Source organism: Nanorana parkeri, unplaced genomic scaffold (genome assembly GCF_000935625.1).
Source record: "Nanorana parkeri isolate BGI_ZX_2015 unplaced genomic scaffold, ASM93562v1 scaffold1251, whole genome shotgun sequence".
NCBI lineage: Eukaryota > Metazoa > Chordata > Amphibia > Anura > Dicroglossidae > Nanorana > Nanorana parkeri.
In genome coordinates, this window is record NW_017307519.1 from 218008 (window position 1) to 227409 (window position 9402).

Here is a 9402-nt window from a genome sequence, read left to right on the forward strand (position 1 = left end):
ACCGCCCCTCCCTCCTCCTCATTGGTCCCTCTTGGCCCCTGTAAAAAATGTTAACAGGATGTGATAGATTTGGTTAATTTGAAGCAGCGTTTGTGGGTTTAACCAATCGTTTTCTGCAGATTAGTTCCTCATGGGTGGGGTAACTGGGGGGCGTGGCCAGAGGGGTGTTCCTTTTCCCCCTGCATAGCTTGTGCTATGTCCCACTCTATTATCTCTGAGAGGTGGGCGTGTCATGGTAATGGGGGTGTGGCCAGGGGGGTGTTCCTTTTCCCCTGCATAGCTTGTGCTATGTCCCACTCTATTATCTCTGAGAGGTGGGTGTGTCATGGTAATGGGGGCGTGGCCAGGGGGGTGTTCCTTTTCCCCTGCATAGCTTGTGCTATGTCCCACTCTATTATCTCTGAGAGGTGGGTGTGTCATGGTAATGGGGGCGTGGCCAGGGGGGTGTTCCTTTTCCCCTGCATAGCTTGTGCTATGTCCCACTCTGTCATCTCTGAGAGGTGGGCGTGTCATGGTAATGGGGGCGTGGCCAGGGGGGTGTTCCTTTTCCCCTGCATAGCTTGTGCTATGTCCCACTCTGTCATCTCTGAGAGGTGGGCGTGTCATGGTAATGGGGGCGTGGCCAGGGGGGGTTCCTTTTCCCCTGCATAGCTTGTGCTATGTCCCACTCTGTCATCTCTGAGAGGTGGGCGTGTCATGGTAATGGGGACGTGGCCAGGGGGGTGTTCCTTTTCCCCTGCATAGCTTGTGCTATGTCCCACTCTGTCATCTCTGAGAGGTGGGCGTGTCATGGTAATGAGGGCGTGGCCAGGGGGTGTTCTTTTTCCCCTGCATAGCTTCTGCTATGTCCCCACTCTGTCATCTCTGAGAGGTGGGCGTGTCAAGGTAATGGGGGCGTTCCTTTACCCCTGCATAGCTTGTGCTATGTCCCACTCTATTATCTCTGAGAATTGGGGGTGTGCTTATAATGTCCGGGGCAAGAGGGCGGAGCTGGGAACTCAGGCGAAGAAAAGTCATTGATGAAGTATAACTACGGGCAAATGTTTTTGGTTTGGGGTGGAGCGGCAGAGGGGATTGAAGGGGAGTGTCCCCCCACTGGAGTGACCCCTTGAAGGGGAGTGTGTCCCCATTGGCGTGACCCTTTAAGACCCAGCTATTCCATCAGCAGCCCCCATTAGCCGTGGCCTGTGGAATGCAGCGCTGGGACGGGGGCCCCGTTCCCGATTAGGACATGAAAGATTTTGGCTGCCCTTGTTGCGGATTACTAATGGACCCGCCAGATGTGGGCCCCGTACAATGCGTCTTGTGTCTCCTCCTCGCACCCCCCCCCAGCGCCAAAACAGACGCAGATTAGTCCGGCCGCTGCGGTGACTAAGCCGAGTGACTCATTCCCCAGCAACCTCCATAATCTTCCCGTCACCTCGATGGGCACGCGGTGAATAACGGTGGTATTTGCCAGGTCCGGGCCCTTCGTCACGTTTGGTGGGGGGGAGGGGTTCTTGCCTCCGAATAATACCATTCATGTGTCGGAGGAGACACTGGGCACGTAGGTCACACTGGGCACGTGGAACACACTGGGCATATAGGATACAATGGGCACATAGGTCACACGGGGCACGTAGTAGACATGTGCACTGCCAAAAAATTTGTTTCGTTTTAAATTCGGATTTGTGTTATTTAGTTTTTCGGGATTGGGGTGTGAAAGTGGATTCGGAATTCGGATTCGGACGAAATTCGTTAGCGGTAGTTCGTTCGAACGGTCGTTTCGTTTCTTATTCGTTTCGTTCATCCGTCCGTTCGTTCGTTTGCAGCAAAGTGACATTTGAGGGGGAAAAATGTTTTTCTACTCTAATGTCACTTTGCTCCAACTAACGAAACGAATAAGAAACGAAGCAAACGTCCGAACGAACTACCGCTACCGAATTTCGGAAACGGAAATTCGGATTCGTTTGCATTCGTTATATCTGTAATTCGGAATTCGGATACATCCGAATTTCCGAAAATTCGTCCGAATTTCGATTCGGAACGAATCGCACACGTCTAGCACGTAGCACACACTGGGCACGTAGGATATAACGTACATTGGGCACATAGTACACAGTGGGCACGTGGGACACACTGGGCACGTAGGAAACAGTGGGTACGTGGGACACAGTGGGCACGTACGACATACTGGGCACGTAGGGTCACATGGGATACAGTGGGCGCGTCGGTCACACTGGGCGCGTCGGTCACACTGGGCGCGTCGGTCACACTGGGCGCGTCGGTCACACTGGGCGCGTCGGTCACACTGGGCACACACACAGGTATATGGTGGTAATTCAGACAAGGGAATGCTTTTGGAGGACTTTGTTCTGATGGGTGCCATGTATGTTGTATGTATGTATGTATGTATGTTGTATGTTTCACTTTGATATGGGAAAGTTTCCATGGAGACTTGAGTTCTACTTTAGGTGCCACCGATATAGACCTCTAGGTACCCAACATGGCGCCTCAATGGCTCTTCCCACAAGGAATATCTGTAAGAACAAGTCCTCCATTCTTCGCTTCCTCCAGCTCCCTCCATCCCGGTCTGCACTTCCCCCGTCTCTTCCACTTGTATGGATTTCATGGTGTCTGCGCCGGCGGGCCCCGCAGGACGAGGCGGACGTGGAAGTTCAGTCGCGCCCGCTTGATCCGTCTCTATTAATAGTGAGATGAACGTCTCCTCCGGGAGCTCTCCAGAAATACTTTATAAAAATCAGTTTCATTCTTCGAGATGTCAGATCCGGGAGAGTTACAGTTTCATCGTCTTCCCCCCTCTGCCCCCTCTGCAGGGGCCCCAAACTACTGAAGGCTTCCAAAAAACGCCGACCACAGCTGTTCTGGCAGGAGCCGCCGTGTCTCATGTTTTGAGATACGGAGCTGAGCCAGACTTCTGACGAGGCAGCAGAGATCCAAGCCAGGCTAAGAGCCGTTTTAGGAGAGTCCATTAAATGGTCAGTCCACCCCAAGCAGGTATTTCAGGGATTGGTAGATGCCGGAGAGTTCCTTATATCTCTTGGGGAGTCTACTGATGAGATCTCTGCTCCGAGTTCCCGGATTTGTACACCACCTGTGCCAATTTTGAGGGGTTCCCACCATCCCTGAACTTTGTTCCCGGGTCTGTACACCTGCTCTGCCCATTATGAGGAGCTCCCCCCATCCCTGTGCTGAGTTCCTGGGTCTGTACACCTGCTGTGCCCATTGAGGAGCTCCCACCATCCCTGTGCTGAGTTCCCGGGTCTGTACACCCGCTGTGCCCATTATGAGGGGCTCCCACCATCCCTGAGCTGAGTTCCTGGGTCTGTACACCTGCTGTGCCCATTATGAGGGGCTCCCAGCATTATACGATTGGCTGTGTCGGTGTTCCGGGGAGCGGTTGAATGCTAGGCCCGGGGGCACCATCACAGGGGAGCAGGCCCACAGTTATGGCAAGAACAATGGAGGTTGGGGAGACCCTCCAGGTCAGAACAGGAACATCAGATACAGCCAACACTTTTTGGGTGAATGACTCCGCCCCCCTTAGGTCAAAACGCATCATACTTTCCCAATAGACTCACCTCCTTCTAGGAGAACTCCTCTCCTTTGGTTCCAACCACAACCAGTCCTTCGTCCCACCAGTCCAGTGCCACCATATTTCTACCAGTTCCCCTCCATAGGCACCGTCTCTTTGCCCTGTTGGCACGGTGACAGTTCTTTTGTAGCAACTTCCCAATTTTTCATACTGTCTCCCAACAACTTGACCCTCCCCCCCCCTCTGGAATTTAGGGGTCATCTCCCAGCAAAGCTAGAATACAAATAACCAATCTTCAACCTTCCCCAACAATGTTTTTATTCTGCTACATTGATTTTCTAAGCAGATTCTGCAACTCTTTCCCTCCCCGGGCCTATTCTTAGGAACTCGCTGCTTTTACAAGAGCGCGTCGATGGGGCCTCATTTCAGTTCCTGGGAGCGGGTGTTTACCTCGGTTGCCATGGCAAGGGCCAATTCAGTCACGGCATTTAAGACTTCCTCCTCATGTTTGTTTGTGTTTTGTACGGGTTGTCATGGTGCTGGGTGGTGTGAAAGTCCTTCTGGTGAGGGAAGACTCGCTTAGGAGGCCACTTTGTAGGCCAAAATGATAAGATTCCAAGCTGGTGGTAAGTTTGTTGGAAGGTCTTCGTCATCCACTATTGGGTCTTTAGAAGCCGCGGCCAGTCATGAGAAATTCAGACTGCCCACGGTTGTCATCGAAACAGGAAGTAAGGGAAATATTTCACCTGTTCCAATGGCAGCTGAGTCATTAGAGCTGTACTCTAGTTTTGGCTTTGAAGATGCTTGAAGGCCCAAAAACTAATGTTCTAGGTCCCAGTGATGTAGAACTTCTTTGGTCGTTATACTTTTATGACCACAAAACGCCTGACCACCAATGTCAACGTCCCCAAGCGAATCAATAGACCTCAACCCTACTACTCTTCAGGAAACAAAATGGCGACAAACTACTCCAAGCTCTCCTGGTCCCCATCCTATTTTAAGCCGTGATTCAACAAGCTTCAAGCGACTCTTAGCCCCTATGTCCACCTGAGCAGAAACGGGACAACCCTCAACATTTGATTTGGTGCCCATTGACACTCAAGCATCGGGCTACCTTTTATTCGGGGCAAATTGAGTGTTTTTGGCCACATATACTTCAATTGGAGTGCCTGAAAATCTGCGACGCATGGGTTTTTGCACCTAGCAACCTGGCTCCTCCTCCTAGCAACCTCAGGTGTGTCAACAGAAATTTGTGGGTTCAGGAGTGTCTGTTGGATGTGGAAACTTTCATCTGCCTTGGAGGGCCCACAAGATCCTCTATGACCCCAGTGATGCCCATTACAAGAACAACTATGACTCCAGTGATGCCCAATACAAGAACAACTACGACCCAGTGATGCCCATTACAAGAACCACTATGACCCTAGTGATGCCCATTGCAAGAACCACTATGACCCCAGTGATGCCCATTACAAGAACCACTATGACTCCAGTGATGCCCAATACAAGAACAACTACGACTCCAGTGATGCCCAATACAAGAACAACTACAACCCCAGTGATGCCCATTACAAGAACCACTACGACCCAGTGATGCCCATTACAAGAACCACTACGACCCCAGTGATGCCCATTACAAGAACTACAACCCCAGTGATGCCCATTACAAGAACCACTTCAACCCCAGTGATGGCCTATAAAAGAACCTTTATAACCCCAGTGATGCCCATTACGAGAACCTCTACGACCCCAGTGATGCCCAATACGAGAACCACTATGACCCCAGTGATGGCCATTTGAAGAACCACTACGACCACAGTGATGCCCAATACAAGACCCTCTATAACCTCAGTGATGCCCAATACAAGAAGCTCTATAACCCCAGTGATGGCCAATACAAGACCCTCTATAACCTCAGTGATGCCCAATGCAAGAACCTCTATAACCTCAGTGATGCCCAATACAAGAACCACTACGACTTCAGTGATGCCCAATACCAGAACCTCTATAACCTCAGTGATGTCCATTACAAGAACCACTACGACCCCAGTGATGTCCATTACAAGAACCACTACAACCCCAGTTATGGCCATTTGTAGAACCACTACAACCCCAGTGATGCCCATTAGAAGAACCATGGCGAGGGGCAGAGGGGCCTGGGAAGAAACTGGGCATGAAGCTTTCCCGAATCTGGAGCTCCGATCTCACAGGACACCCCAACACCACACAGAAAAACCCGGGAAGACACAAGGACAACATATGATGTAACGGATGACACTGCTTTCTATTGGCAAGCTTTCCAAAGCTTGAAAACGCATGAAAAGGGCTTAAAAACGCACAACAAAAGCACCTGAGAATGCTCGAGTATTAATGCGGGCCCAAGGCATGCCAAAGTGGCCTCTCAGTCAGTATTTAGCAGGTCATTAAAGCTTTATGATCTAGGGCCACAGAGTATAATGTGAGCCAACAACTGGCACATAAGGGGCCCCTAGGGACCAAAGATCAAGGAGGCCCTGCATCTTCTACCCTCCATGCTTCTCCCTGACTCACGGCTCGTAGAACAAAAAACGCTTTCACCTCTGAAAGCGCGTCGGTGACCGAGAGCCAAACGCGTAATCTTAATAAATCAGCGTGAGCTAATGGCCCGAGCGCCTGACAAAGAAGAAGATGGAACGGTTGAGGAAGACTCCCGTGGGTTCATCCGTCATCTTACATCAACGGAGGAGTGCCGCCGCCAGGCCCGGGAGAGCGGAAACGCCGTTCCTCTGGCTGTCCTGGCAGCGACGCATTTTCATAATTCACAAAGCTGGTAACTCGATCCTCCTATCTTGAAAATTCCCAGACATCCTGCTCGTGGGCTCTGCCAAGATATTCTGTCCGTACCAGAGACGCCAAGGAGACTTACTCCAATGCCGCTCTCCACTGTCCTTTTTTCTTAAGGTGGAACTTCCCTGAAATCCTAAAGAGAAGATCTTGTGTAGGGTGGCTGGTCTTGTCTCTGCCCCCTCCTGTAATAAAGACCGGTCACTGCTGCTCTCTGTCCTTGTACAGGGTGACTGGTCTTGTCTCCGCCCCCTCCTGTAATAAAGACCGCTCACTGCTGCTCTCTCTTCTTGTGCAGGGTGACTGGTCTTGTTTCCGCCCCCCTTCTATAATAAAGACTGCTTACTGCTTCTCTCTGTCCTTGTGCAGGGTGACTGGTCTTGTCTCCGCCCCCTCCTCACTGCTGCTCTCTCCTTGTACAGGGTGGCTGGTCTTGTCTCCGCCCCCTCCTGTAAAAGACCGCTCACTTCTGCTCTTTCTCCTTGTGCAGAGTGACTGGTCTAGTCTCCGCCCCTACTGTAATTAAGATTGGTCACTGCTGCTCTCTCCTTGTGCAGGGTGACTGGTCTTGTCTCCGCCCCCCTCCTGCAATGGATGTTTTTCAGCTTCACAAAACTGGATTCCTCTCATCCCGCACATCAACATGCTGCATCCAGGTCCAGCAAACGCTCCCCATATGTTTTATGGCCTCTTTGAAGAGAAGGACAGTAAATAGGGAACACGTGTAGGGCTTGATGTCTGTCCAAATGTAAAAAATCCCCTGTAAACATATTGATTGCGTTCAGTGGCGCTCTTCGCCGCGGCGGGTTCCGGCTTTTTATACACAAATCAAGGGTTTATATACAGACATTGCCCAATAGCATTCCTGGGATGATTAGAGGTATAAACCGGGATCGGAGACTTGGTTCTTCAGACCGAGAACAATGATCCACCTATAACGGGTCATCAGAGAGTGGTTCAAGTGTACCTGTCAACATACCGGCCTGTACAAATGGATATAATTGGGCGAAAAGCACCAGAAGATGGCGCTGCAATGCAACCCTTTATGGTGTACAAATACGTGCAGGGGGTCACCGGGACAGTGGGAACACAGAATCAAAGAATCACTCCAGGCCAACCCTAAACCCTTTCTCACTGCAATATAGGAAGACGTATGGGTGTGCCCAATGGATGTCCTCCATTGGGTACCATGATTCCTTCCTCTACCTGCTACTTCACTACAAGAGATAGTGGCCGGCAAGGGTTGAAGTGTCACTAGTGAAGGGAACTGTCAATGCTACATCACTGTAGATTATTGTTCTCTTCCAACCTTGTGGTAGCACTTTGGTGAAGACCCTTTTCCGTTCCACCATGACTGTCCCCTGTGTACAAAGCCAGCTCCATATAGACATGGTGTGACCAGTTTGGTGAAGACCCTTTCCCGTTCCACCATGACTGCCCCTGTGTACAAAGCCAGCTCCATAAAGACATGGTGTGACCAGTTGGGTGAAGACCCCTTTCTGTTCCACCATGACTGTCCCCTGTGTACAAAGCCAGCTCCATATAGACATGGCTTGACCAGTTTGGTGTGGAGGAACTTGAGTGTCCTGCACAGAGCCCTGACCACAACTCTACTGAACACCTTTGGGATAAATTGTAATGCTGGTTGTGAGCCAGATCACCCCCAAAATCATGAGGAAAGCCCTCCCAGAACAGTGGAGGATGTTATAGCCACAAAGTGGGGCCAATCACATGTTAATGACCATGATTTTGGGATGAGATGTCCAAAAAGCTCATATAGATGTGATGGTCAGGGGGCTACAACAAGCTCATGTAGATGGGATGGTCAGGGATCTACAGCAAGCTCATGTAGATGTGATGGTCAGGGGCCTACAGCAAGCTTGTGTAGATGTGACGGTCAGGAGTATACAACAAGCTCATGTAGATGTGATGGTTAGGGGGCTACAACAAGCTCATGTAGATGGGATGGTCAGGGATCTACAGCAAGCTCATGTAGATGTGATGGTCAGGGGCCTACAGCAAGCTTGTGTAGATGTGACGGTCAGGAGTATACAACAAGCTCATGTAGATGTGATGGTTAGGGGGCTACAACAAGCTCATGTAGATGTGATGGTTAGGGGGCTACAACAAGCTCATGTAGATGTGATGGTCAGGGGGCTACAACAAGCTCGTGTAGATGTGACGGTCAGGAGTCTACAACAAGCTCATGTAGATGTGATGGTTAGGGGGCTACAACAAGCTCATGTAGATGTGATGGTTAGGGGGCTACAACAAGCTTGTGTAGATGTGATGGTCAGGGGGCTACAACAAGCTCATGTAGATGTGATGGTTAGGGGGCTACAACAAGCTCGTGTAGATGTGACGGTCAGGAGTCTACAACAAGCTCATGTAGATGGGATGGTCAGAGGTCCACAACAAGCTCATGTAGATGTGATGGTCAGGGGGCTCCAACAAGATTATGTAGATGTGACGGTTAGGGGTCCACAACAAGCTTGTGTAGATGTGATGGTTAGGGGGCTACAACAAGCTCGTGTAGATGTGACGGTCAGGAGTCTACAACAAGCTCATGTAGATGGGATGGTCAGAGGTCCACAACAAGCTCATGTAGATGTGATGGTCAGGGGGCTCCAACAAGATTATGTAGATGTGACGGTTAGGGGTCCACAACAAGCTTGTGTAGATGTGATGGTTAGGGGGCTACAACAAGCTCGTGTAGATGTGACGGTCAGAGCTCGTGTAGATGTGATGGTCAGGGGCCTACAACAAGCTCCTGTAGATGTGATGGTCAGGGGCCCACAACAAAATAGACTATCGGGTCCCTTTTAAAAAAAGAAAACCTTGACGTTTTTACTGGTAAAAGCAGGCGTGAGTTTTATTGGAAAGCCCTCGTCTCCCTCCCATACCAACTTCAGTTTTCTTAACTGCAAAACAAACACAGCCGAGCCAGAGCCAAGGTCCCGGCAACCAGCCGTCTCAGTACTTTTCCACCGCTTGTCCGGAAACCAGCCAAGATCTCGTCGTGTACAGGAGATGGGCCGCGGCCT

At 50.6% G+C, this 9402-nt stretch overlaps 1 protein-coding gene across 3 annotated transcripts in view; it reads left to right on the forward strand.

Annotated features, from left to right (window-relative positions):
* The window catches only part of TAGLN2 (transgelin 2), a 34083-nt gene that overhangs the window by 15847 nt on the left and 8834 nt on the right, over positions 1-9402 (forward strand). The window contains exon 1 of one of the 3 annotated variants that reach the window (XM_018568836.1): positions 874-885. The exons of 1 other annotated variant lie outside the window; for it this stretch is intronic. The gene's annotated coding sequence lies outside the window, so the exon portion shown is untranslated. Of the gene's footprint in view, positions 1-873; positions 886-3966; positions 3980-9402 lie in introns of those variants that run through there. One more of the 3 variants, XM_018568837.1, reaches the window with a different exon arrangement.